At 45.3% G+C, this 9,103-nt stretch overlaps 1 protein-coding gene across 12 annotated transcripts in view; it reads right to left on the reverse strand.

Annotated features, from left to right (window-relative positions):
- The window catches only part of ICA1 (islet cell autoantigen 1), a 67,635-nt gene extending 58,857 nt beyond the window's left edge, over positions 1-8,778 (reverse strand). For 3 of the 12 annotated variants that reach the window (XM_028749643.2, XM_028749648.2, XM_028749649.2), the window contains exon 1: positions 8,510-8,776. The gene's annotated coding sequence lies outside the window, so the exon portion shown is untranslated. Of the gene's footprint in view, positions 1-8,112; positions 8,295-8,318; positions 8,479-8,509 lie in introns of those variants that run through there. The other 9 variants (XM_077936973.1, XM_028749651.2, XM_028749647.2 and 6 more) reach the window with 8 other exon arrangements.
- Between the last annotated feature and the right edge of the window lie 325 nt (positions 8,779-9,103).

Below are 9,103 nucleotides of genomic sequence, written 5' to 3' on the forward strand. Positions count from 1 at the left end.
GTTCCACCCACCCCCTTCTCCCAGCACCTTACTGTCATTCACTTCTATGCTACCCAAGTGGTTCTTTCCCTTGTATAATCAGCCACTCTTGTGAAGCTCCACCCGCCCCACAAAACATTCCCTCCCCCATTCTTTCTGCTTTCAGGCTCCCAGTGCACCCTCTCCTTCAACACTTAACTTCAGAAAACATGCAGACAGTTTCTAGCTGTCCCTAATTTTGCACAAAGGTTAAAGTAAAATTAGATGTCAGGGGTCTTACAGGGGTAAAAGAAGCATTGCTGGATCAGGCGCTTTTAGCAGGATGGGTAATAAAGAAAACTGAAGGCTGGGGAAAGGTAACAAGTGGGCAGACCAAGAAGCAAGAGGAACAAAGGAATAAATACAGACAGGCTAAGGTGAAGAGTGGGGGGGGTAGGGGGGGTGAGTTACAGCCAAAGATCTCCAAGCATGGACTGTTGGCTGTTCCACACAGCAGCCTCATCCTGCTTCTTGTCAAATATAGGTCAGCTTTGCAAATAACCCAATTATAGCAACTGTTGGGACCAATGGGAAGGAAAATATGAAGGAAACCACAGTGGACAGAAGAAAGAAAAACTAAAGATACCCACCCACCTTTTGCGTTGAGTGCATAGCTGTCAACTTTTTCCTTTTTTTAAGGGAAATTCCCTTATTCTGAATAGGGTTCCTCACAAGAAAAGGGGAAAGTTGACAGCTATGGTTGAGTGCAGCAGGCCTTGTGATTTCATGATTCCTCTGCCTTGGATTCTCTCACTCCTACCCACCCCTTTTGGACTGCTTGGTCCAATAGTGACCTTTGCTACTGAGGTGGTCTAGTCAGGAGAAACCTGTGGTTACAAGGGGTGACCACAAAGAGATGGTTTGCTATGCTGCTACATTTCCCTGTATTTACTGCAGGTTTAACCAGCCTTAAGCTCTTGCTCCTGCCCTTTACAGTAAACAATGCTATCAATAAATAGGCAAAGCTAAGCTGCTACCAAGAATTTCATAAAGCATTATTGGCTTCATGAAAGGTTTTGACTGCAGAAAATGATAAGCAGTCAATTGACTGGCAAGCATATATGGTAAAAAAAAGAGGGTGAAAATAGATTTCAATTAAACAAAATTATCTCTCAGTAGCTTGCTTGTTCACACATTCCCATGTCAACCATTTGTGGCCTAGAAGCTTTCCTGCCTAGATTCCCAGTAACAATTTGACTGCCATAGGCAATCCAGGTGTGCAGTTATTTATAAATTTGGTCTGAACGTTGGCAAGGCATATGTGTGTGTATGTGTGTGTGTGAGAGAGAGATTGCTGACATTAGTATTATCAGAGATGGAAAGTACAACATTTCAAGGACCTTAGCTGTTTGCGATGCTTTAAACCATACTCTGAAGGATTTAATCTAGAAAAGTGCTTTCAAGGTTATACCATTGCAAAATACCAGCCACCTGCCTTAAGAACGGAACTAATATATAATGACTGGAGGCACAGCAAACCAGTTTTTAAAATAAACACAAAGAACAAGTAGAAATGCTACTCTTGACCTGTAAAAACAAAAACCAGGATTTACCTGCCAATTTAAACAGCTGCTTAAAATATTCATGTAAGAAAAATACCGGGGGGGGGGGGGGGAGATTAACATGGTATCCAAGGTAAAATTTACACACTCTTGGAAACTACTATACAAAGATGTGGGATATTTTGATGCTATATTATAAGCTACCATGACAAGGAAACATAAAAAGCTAAATATATAAAGCTGAAGCAAACAGTCATTGACCTAGTAGGAATATCTATTGGAAAAAACTCTGCACTACACAAAACCAGACCTTCCCCTCAGTATGAACTGAATATATAAATGACATTCTCAGCCTTCCAAATGAACTGTCAGTTTTAAAAAAGGACATTGTAGCCCTATTTGGGTTTTTTGTTCACACATATGTAAGCACATGGAGAGGCCCACTGATCCTACCTTCATTTCCCCATCACCACAAACAGGAGCAGAGAGTCTGTAAAGGGAAGAATGATGTGTTTACATTTCCCCCACAGCTGGGATCCTAAGTGATCATGCGCAGGGCACACTCCACTCCCAACCCTGATATTGCTCTTGCCTTGACTACCCTGGAGGCAGGAAAGCACCTTTAACTCAGAGGGTAGTTTCCTGGACTGTGAAGGGAAGAGTTGCCAAGGATGATCAATGAAACGGAAGTGATGGTGACAGAGAATGGTGGAAAGCGTCTACCGGGGACATTCAATACAACCTGGTCCTAGAAATAATGAGACGACTTGTCATGGAAACAACTGTACATTTTCAGGCCTCATGCAGTCTTGTTGCCAGGTAATTCAGCCTGCAGCTACAATGAATAGCCACCTGGCATCTCTCAACCCCCATTGCAGTTTAATGCACCTTATTCTGTTGCTATGAAAAGGCACCTGAACATATAAGTTCAGAAGCAAGCAGCTTCCAAGTATAAAACATTGGCTATCCCTGCTTCTGAGTTACACCAAAGTTTTCAAAGGCCAATGAAACTACCTTAGTGACCAAGTCAGAAAAAGATCCTGAAGCTATTAGCATGAAAGTGAAATTATAACCCAACATAACAGATATGGGGTGAATCTTAAAACAAGTGAATGGAATAAATTTCACAGAAATTTCCCATGCACCAATCCCCAAAGTTACTCTGGAGGATTAGGTGGGGGGCTTCTAAATAATGTAGGATATAGTACACAGGCTGCTGGAAAGGGAAGAACAGTCCACAATCAGGCAGAGGCCTGCTCCTAATTTTGGACACACACACATCCTTCTCTGTGCTGTTCGTTAGGAATCCTCATCCTACAAAGAGGCTATCCATGGGCAAAGGTGTCTGAAGGAGTGAGGTGGGTGAGTACCTTTCATTTCCCCCCCTTCCATTCACTCGTTTTAGAATCCAAGCCATAGTAAATAGCCAAGGACACACTGGTTGTTCAGCAAGTTAGCTTCTTTTTCTTTTAAAATGAGCAAGTTAATTGTTTCATCTTAAAAATAAATAAATCCCTTACTTGGGATTGGACACCTTATTCAACTATACTGGACCCAACTTCTAGATATTATATAAGCAAAGTTTTAAAGTATGATACATCTAAAGGACATACACAGATTCAGTTCTTACAGAACCTAGTTGAACTTACTGCAAGTTAACCATGTGAAAAAAGAGAAAATGTGGAAAAATAGGGTTGTAATGTTTTCTCCAGCAAAATTCGTTGTGCAATGAAGGGCAGTGATTCGTGGAGCAGCAATGATAACTTGCACTTGTTGAATTTTCACTCCAAAGGATTAACTTGCAAGGGTTTGAGATTTAATTAGCTACATTTGCACCCCATCCTTCTTCCAAAGAGGTCAGGGTGGCATACACAAGGTCAAACCATTTTATCACAACTCTGTAAGAAAGGTTAAGCAAGTTTCATGGCCACATAGGAATACAAAGCCAAGTCTCACCAGACTGAGTCCAACATTTATTCAGCATTCCACACTAGCAATTAGCAGCATATATTGCTTTTAGCATAGCCATCTGTTAGTTTTAAAATGGTAACCCACATCTAAAAACAAAATTGGTGACATCAGTCCTAATGAGCATTTGTTGGCTGGGGATGACGGGAGTAGTAGTCCAAATCATCTGAAAGGTACCAGGTTGATGAAGGCTGAAATACTTCTGCCTCCCCACCCCCTACCAGAATGAGGGACAGTGTCCTGTCTGGTCTGGCAATGTGGTATTCTAAAGGATATATGGGTCCACTGAGCGATCCAGTGTAATTTAATGCATTAAGCATTATCTAGATTCAGTGGAACTAAAATGTTAACTTCCAGGCTGATCATGCACCAAGTTTGGCAGAAGAATGCAATTATGTGCGGCTTTCTTGCTTTTATGGTGATACACAGGTATTTTCAACTTCTATTTTTGCATCATTTTTCACACATGATAAACTACTTGACTGGGATAATATTAAGTGTTCTTCAAATTTTCTTCAAGAGAAACAATTCTTGGGATCCTGGGCCCAATGAACATTAAAAACTCGCATAATCATACCCATTCGTTCAGGTTGCTTTTGTCTGTAAGAGTCTTTATGTTTAAGAGCCAAACTTCATATTCAGAAACTTCATGTGGCTATACTCTTCCAAGGATGCTGCAAGTCAGCAATCACATGCTCAAATGTTTCCTGTCACATATATGTTTCCCATTGTTCTTATATATGCAATTGCTTTAACTGTTTTAATATTTGTGACTTCTTTTATATTATATTATATTGTATATTGCTTCTGCATGCTTCATTGGGAAGTGATTCATAAATTAATCAAATGAATAAATACGAAGCTGCATGTGGAAATCTTCCATTGATTTGCTAGTTTCTATGTTTAAAAGATTTTATCTGGTTAACACTGGAAAGCATTTGGTTATGTTATTTACCATATTTTTCGCTCTATAGGACACACTTTCCCCCCTCCAAAAATGAAGGGGAAATGTGTGTGCGTCCTATGGAGTGAATGCAGGCTTCGGGCAGATATCCACAAGCCTAGGGAGCCCGGCGGGAGTTCCCGCCAGGCTCCCAAGGCTTGCAGATAGCAGCCTCCAAACCCGACCTGGTTTGGAGGCTGGCGGTGGGGAAAGCAGCGCTTCTCCCCACCACCAGCCCCACAAGCTCGGGGGACAGCGGGGAGGCGGAGCACCGCCTTCCCGCTGTTCCCCGACCTGGTTTGGAGGCTGGCGGTGGGGAGAAGTGCTGCTTTCCCCACCGCCAGCCCCACAAGCTGGGGGGACAGCGGGGAGGCAGAGCGCCACCTTCCTGCTGTCCCCCGACCTGGTCTTTGGGGCTGGCGGTGGGGGAAAGCAGCACTCCCCCCCCCCCCCGCCAGCCGCAAAGAGCAGGTTGAAAGGAATCCAAAGCCTCCGGAGCCCAGCAGGAACTCACGCTGGGCTCCGGAGGCTTCAGGTGAACGCACCTTGAATGTACAGAACGCACCTTGACTTAGAGGGGGAGAACAAGAAAATCCCCCCCCCCCCCGTTCTCCCCCTCCTATGGTTCGGTGCGTCCTATGGTCCGGTGCGTCCAATAGAGCTAAAAATACGGTACATCATCTGCTTTTGAAGTTGTTTAGACCAGGGAATATACACCGTTTTTGAACTGCATGGAGGAAAGAGACAACATATGTTGTGAACTGCCCTGAGATCTATGGGTATACAAATTTAATAAATAAATATATGTACATTTGACAAATAAAATTAGCATTCTTAGTAGAACAAAATATTCATTAAGCTGCTCTCTTCGGTATACAGCACAATTTATGTACTGAATGATTTACAACTTTATTTTGGTTTGTTCTTCCAACAACTCTCTACAGTACATGACGACTATTTCCATTTTCCACTTGTGGAACCATTATGATGAACAATATTTTTTCAGATAGAAAAGTGATGCTGGTGGCATGCCTAGAACCAGATAGTGACTGCAGAGGGCTTAAACAAATGCCTCCTTGACACCCTAGTATATTAAAGTGCTGGGATCTTTGAAATGGGCTAGGAAAGAACTTGAGCACCAGTGGAGAAAGACCCAAGCAAAAAAATGACTGCATATCCCAGGGAGTCTATATCCAGGCCTATGAAGTGGCAATGATGGGTAGTTTGCTACCTTGTGACAACAGAACCTTTCCAGCTGGTGAATGTGTTGTCTGGCTGGAAGGCAAACTATCATTTATTTGTATATTTGTGACCTGCACTTTCGCAACAAATATCAAGGCAGCTTACAATATAAATACAATGAAATCAATAAATAACTACAGTATCTGCAAAACATAATTAGAAACATCAACAAAACCGCAATACTCATTGTTTAGTTTGATTCTTTGTTGATAAAAAGTTGCTCAAATACAGTCTGGCATGAATGCCACACTTCCTGTGAGTCTACTTCAGAGATGTCAGAAATTCTCACTTGGATTGGTTTGAAAGGGTTTCCCTAAAGTTTGTTGTCAGAATCATTTCCTGAAAGTTTTGCATGGACTTGTCAAACTCAGGTGAAAATCCTGTTCGGCTATGAAGGTCACAGGATGACTTTGGACAAGTCCCCATCTCACAGTGCCCTTGGAGACTAGGTGGGATATACAACGTGAAGCAATGCATGGAGAACACTGGCAACATATAAGATACATACAGTGAAGTATGGCTTAGGGAGGGTAGGGTCCTGACAGACGCCAACTACAAAGCTGCTGCTGAAGGGGTCAGAGATTATCTTGCTCTTAAGCCCAAAGAGACTTCCTGCTCAGGATGCCTAGAAACTACCGGGGTGGTGGTGTGTTTGGTGGTTTCTGTTGGGTTGAGAGTTTATTTTGGAGAAGCATTTTTACTGATACTGCAACTGTTTTTGTATTTTTCTTGTCAATACTTTATGATGAATTAGGTAGGGATTGTCTGATTTTATTGCATATTTAATGCTGTTTTCATATCGATATTGTAAGCACGGTTTAACTATGGAAAGGCAGCATACAATGATGATGAGGTCTAAATAAGCCCCTAGGGAGCTTTCCATCCACCTGTTCTCCCTGTCCTCCTGTTAACCTGTCACTATTTCTAGGACAGGAGTGCAATATAGTTGCCATTATGATCCTAAACATTTCAGATGGTGCAAGTTATAAGCTATAATTCATGATTTCTGCTTTCAGATGATCATATACTGAATACTTAATGGGTCAAGCTACAAATGAGCCTTTCTCCCATGCATGTAGCCCCACCACTCCTTGCAACCAAGCCAGTAAGTCTCCAATTAACCATCATTTCCTGTATCATCCAAACCATGAATCTATGGTTACAAGCTAGGATATTAAAACAACTTCAAATCATGGTTTAACATACTGGCTTGTTCCGCAGCTGATAACCATAGTTTCCTGGTTTGGCTAAGACTGGAAACTTCCCCATTCCTAGGAGCCAACTCCTAGAGGGCAAGGTCCCTTTGCACCACCAAATAAAATATTTGAGGGGGCTGGTTCCCCTCCCCCAAAGTTGATAGGCATTGCCATTCAAATGGTGTGCATGTACCGCATCTTGTGATCAATTATGTGGGGTGCTGCTTACATGCCCCCCAATATGTTATTCAAGTTGGCACCCCGTCCTGATTTGTCTGCTGAATCAGCCAGGAAAGAAGCAAAGGGGCTGCATGCATTTGTGGGCAAAAGGCGTATTCATATTCCAGTTTACGAAGCTGAGACATGACTTTATCACTGGATAATGCAATCTCTAAAACACAGATCAAGACCATACAATTCAGGGCTTGTGCAGTGCCTAGCAGGCACCCAAAGTACCAATCCTCGGAGCCAACTCTCAGGGGCCGGGGTCCCTTTGCCCCCCCAAAAAACATTTGAGGGGTCTTAGCGCCCACCCCAAGTTAATGGACGTTGCCATTCAAATAGTGGGTGAGTGCCGCATCTTGTGATTATGTGGGACCGGGCTTATGTGCCGCCACCCCCCAATATTTCATTCAAGTTGGCCCCTCTGATACCAGTGCTGTAGATTTAATCAGTGCTTTTTTTTCCTTTTAAAAAAATGTTTAGGGGTACTCTCATTTTCCTACTCATATGGAAATACTGCCCCTCAGTGAGGCCAAACTTAGATTCACAAAATGCTTAGGGGTATGCGTAGCCCCAGGGAAAAAAGCACTGGGTTTCATAATAATAATAATAATACCCATTATTATTCCTTATCAGCTTGAATGGTAACACTGTGCTGCTGACCTCAAAAAGTGTCAGTAGCAGCTTCCCTGGCCTGTGAACAGCAGGCGCCCAAGTTAAGGACTGAAAGCAAATAATGCAGCAAATTACGAAAGAAAGAAAAAAGAAAAACACCAAACCGGGGAGGAGGAAGCAAATGCACCTGCTGGTTGTCATATCTGCTAAATGGATGAGAAGGGAGGGCGGGGGATACCGAGCAAGCGGGGTGGGGGGGGGAAAAGAGATGCCATTTTGGAACCGGGGGAATTGTGGTTACCCAGGCGAAGCAATGGGGGGGTGTTTTTGAATCCTGACCCCCCCCCCATTGCAGCCCCCTTCTCCCTCTGCCAGGGACGCGCCCCACCCTCGCACCCCGACCCACCTCCTGCTTCCAGGCACCCCCGAGCTATTCGCCTCTCCTCCTCCTCCTCCGTGAGAGACACGCCGCCTGCCGCCTGCCGAGGTGGTTGGTGGTCCCTGCCCGGCATGCGCGGCTCCGCCCTGCGGCGGCGGCGGCGGCTACCGCTGCCTCAGGAGGAAGAACCTGCTTTTCCAGCTGGGCCGAAGCGGCGCTCCTTCCCCACCTACCTTGCCCGCGGCTCTGAGGGAAGGGGGGCGGAGGGAGGCTGCGTGCGTCGTCCCCCCCCCCCCGCAACTCCCTCGAAGGGCTCCGCGGCCTCGCGCCCCTCCTCACAGGGGGAGCCTCATGGCGGCCGCTGCCTGGCCAGGGACTCCCCTCCCCTTTCCTCCGCCCGAGAATGGTTTGCTTTTGTTTTTACCTCACGTCGCCCGCGGCCGCCGTGGCTCCAGGTGTTCCAGCGCCGCCAGCGTCACAATGTTCCTCCGCCCGGGAAGAGAACGGCCCCGAGCAGGGGAGGAGCTTCGGCCGCCGTTGTTACCTCAGCCTGCCCCCCAGTCCCCACCGCCCGGTTCCCCTCCTTTGCAGAAAGACCCGGGCGGCCTGACGGGCTTGTTTGTTCTCCTGGGCCCGGAGGCGCCTGGCGCGGCTGTGGCTTCCTGCGATTGTTCTCCCCTTCTCGCCACCAAAGCGGCGAGACGGCACTGCAGCTTGGAAGTGTTCCCGCTGCTCCCTCCCGCCTCTCCCAACAAATAAAATAGGGCTCCTGTGCTGCTTTTTTTTTTTTTTTGGACATTCAACAGGTGAAGCTCGTCCCACTTCACCTGATCGAATTTGTCGCAGACCCTCCAATAAGGGCGTCCTATTCCATGATGGTGATATTTATTGCCTCAGCCACTCTGGGCGGCTTCCAACATACAGCTGTACCTTTATTGTCAAACTTAATCCCTTCCAGAAGTCTGTTCCAAAACCAAAGCGTTCCGAAACCAAGGTGCGCTTTCCCATAGAAAGGAAT

This window comes from Podarcis muralis, chromosome 12, assembly GCF_964188315.1.
Source record: "Podarcis muralis chromosome 12, rPodMur119.hap1.1, whole genome shotgun sequence".
Taxonomy (NCBI): domain Eukaryota; kingdom Metazoa; phylum Chordata; class Lepidosauria; order Squamata; family Lacertidae; genus Podarcis; species Podarcis muralis.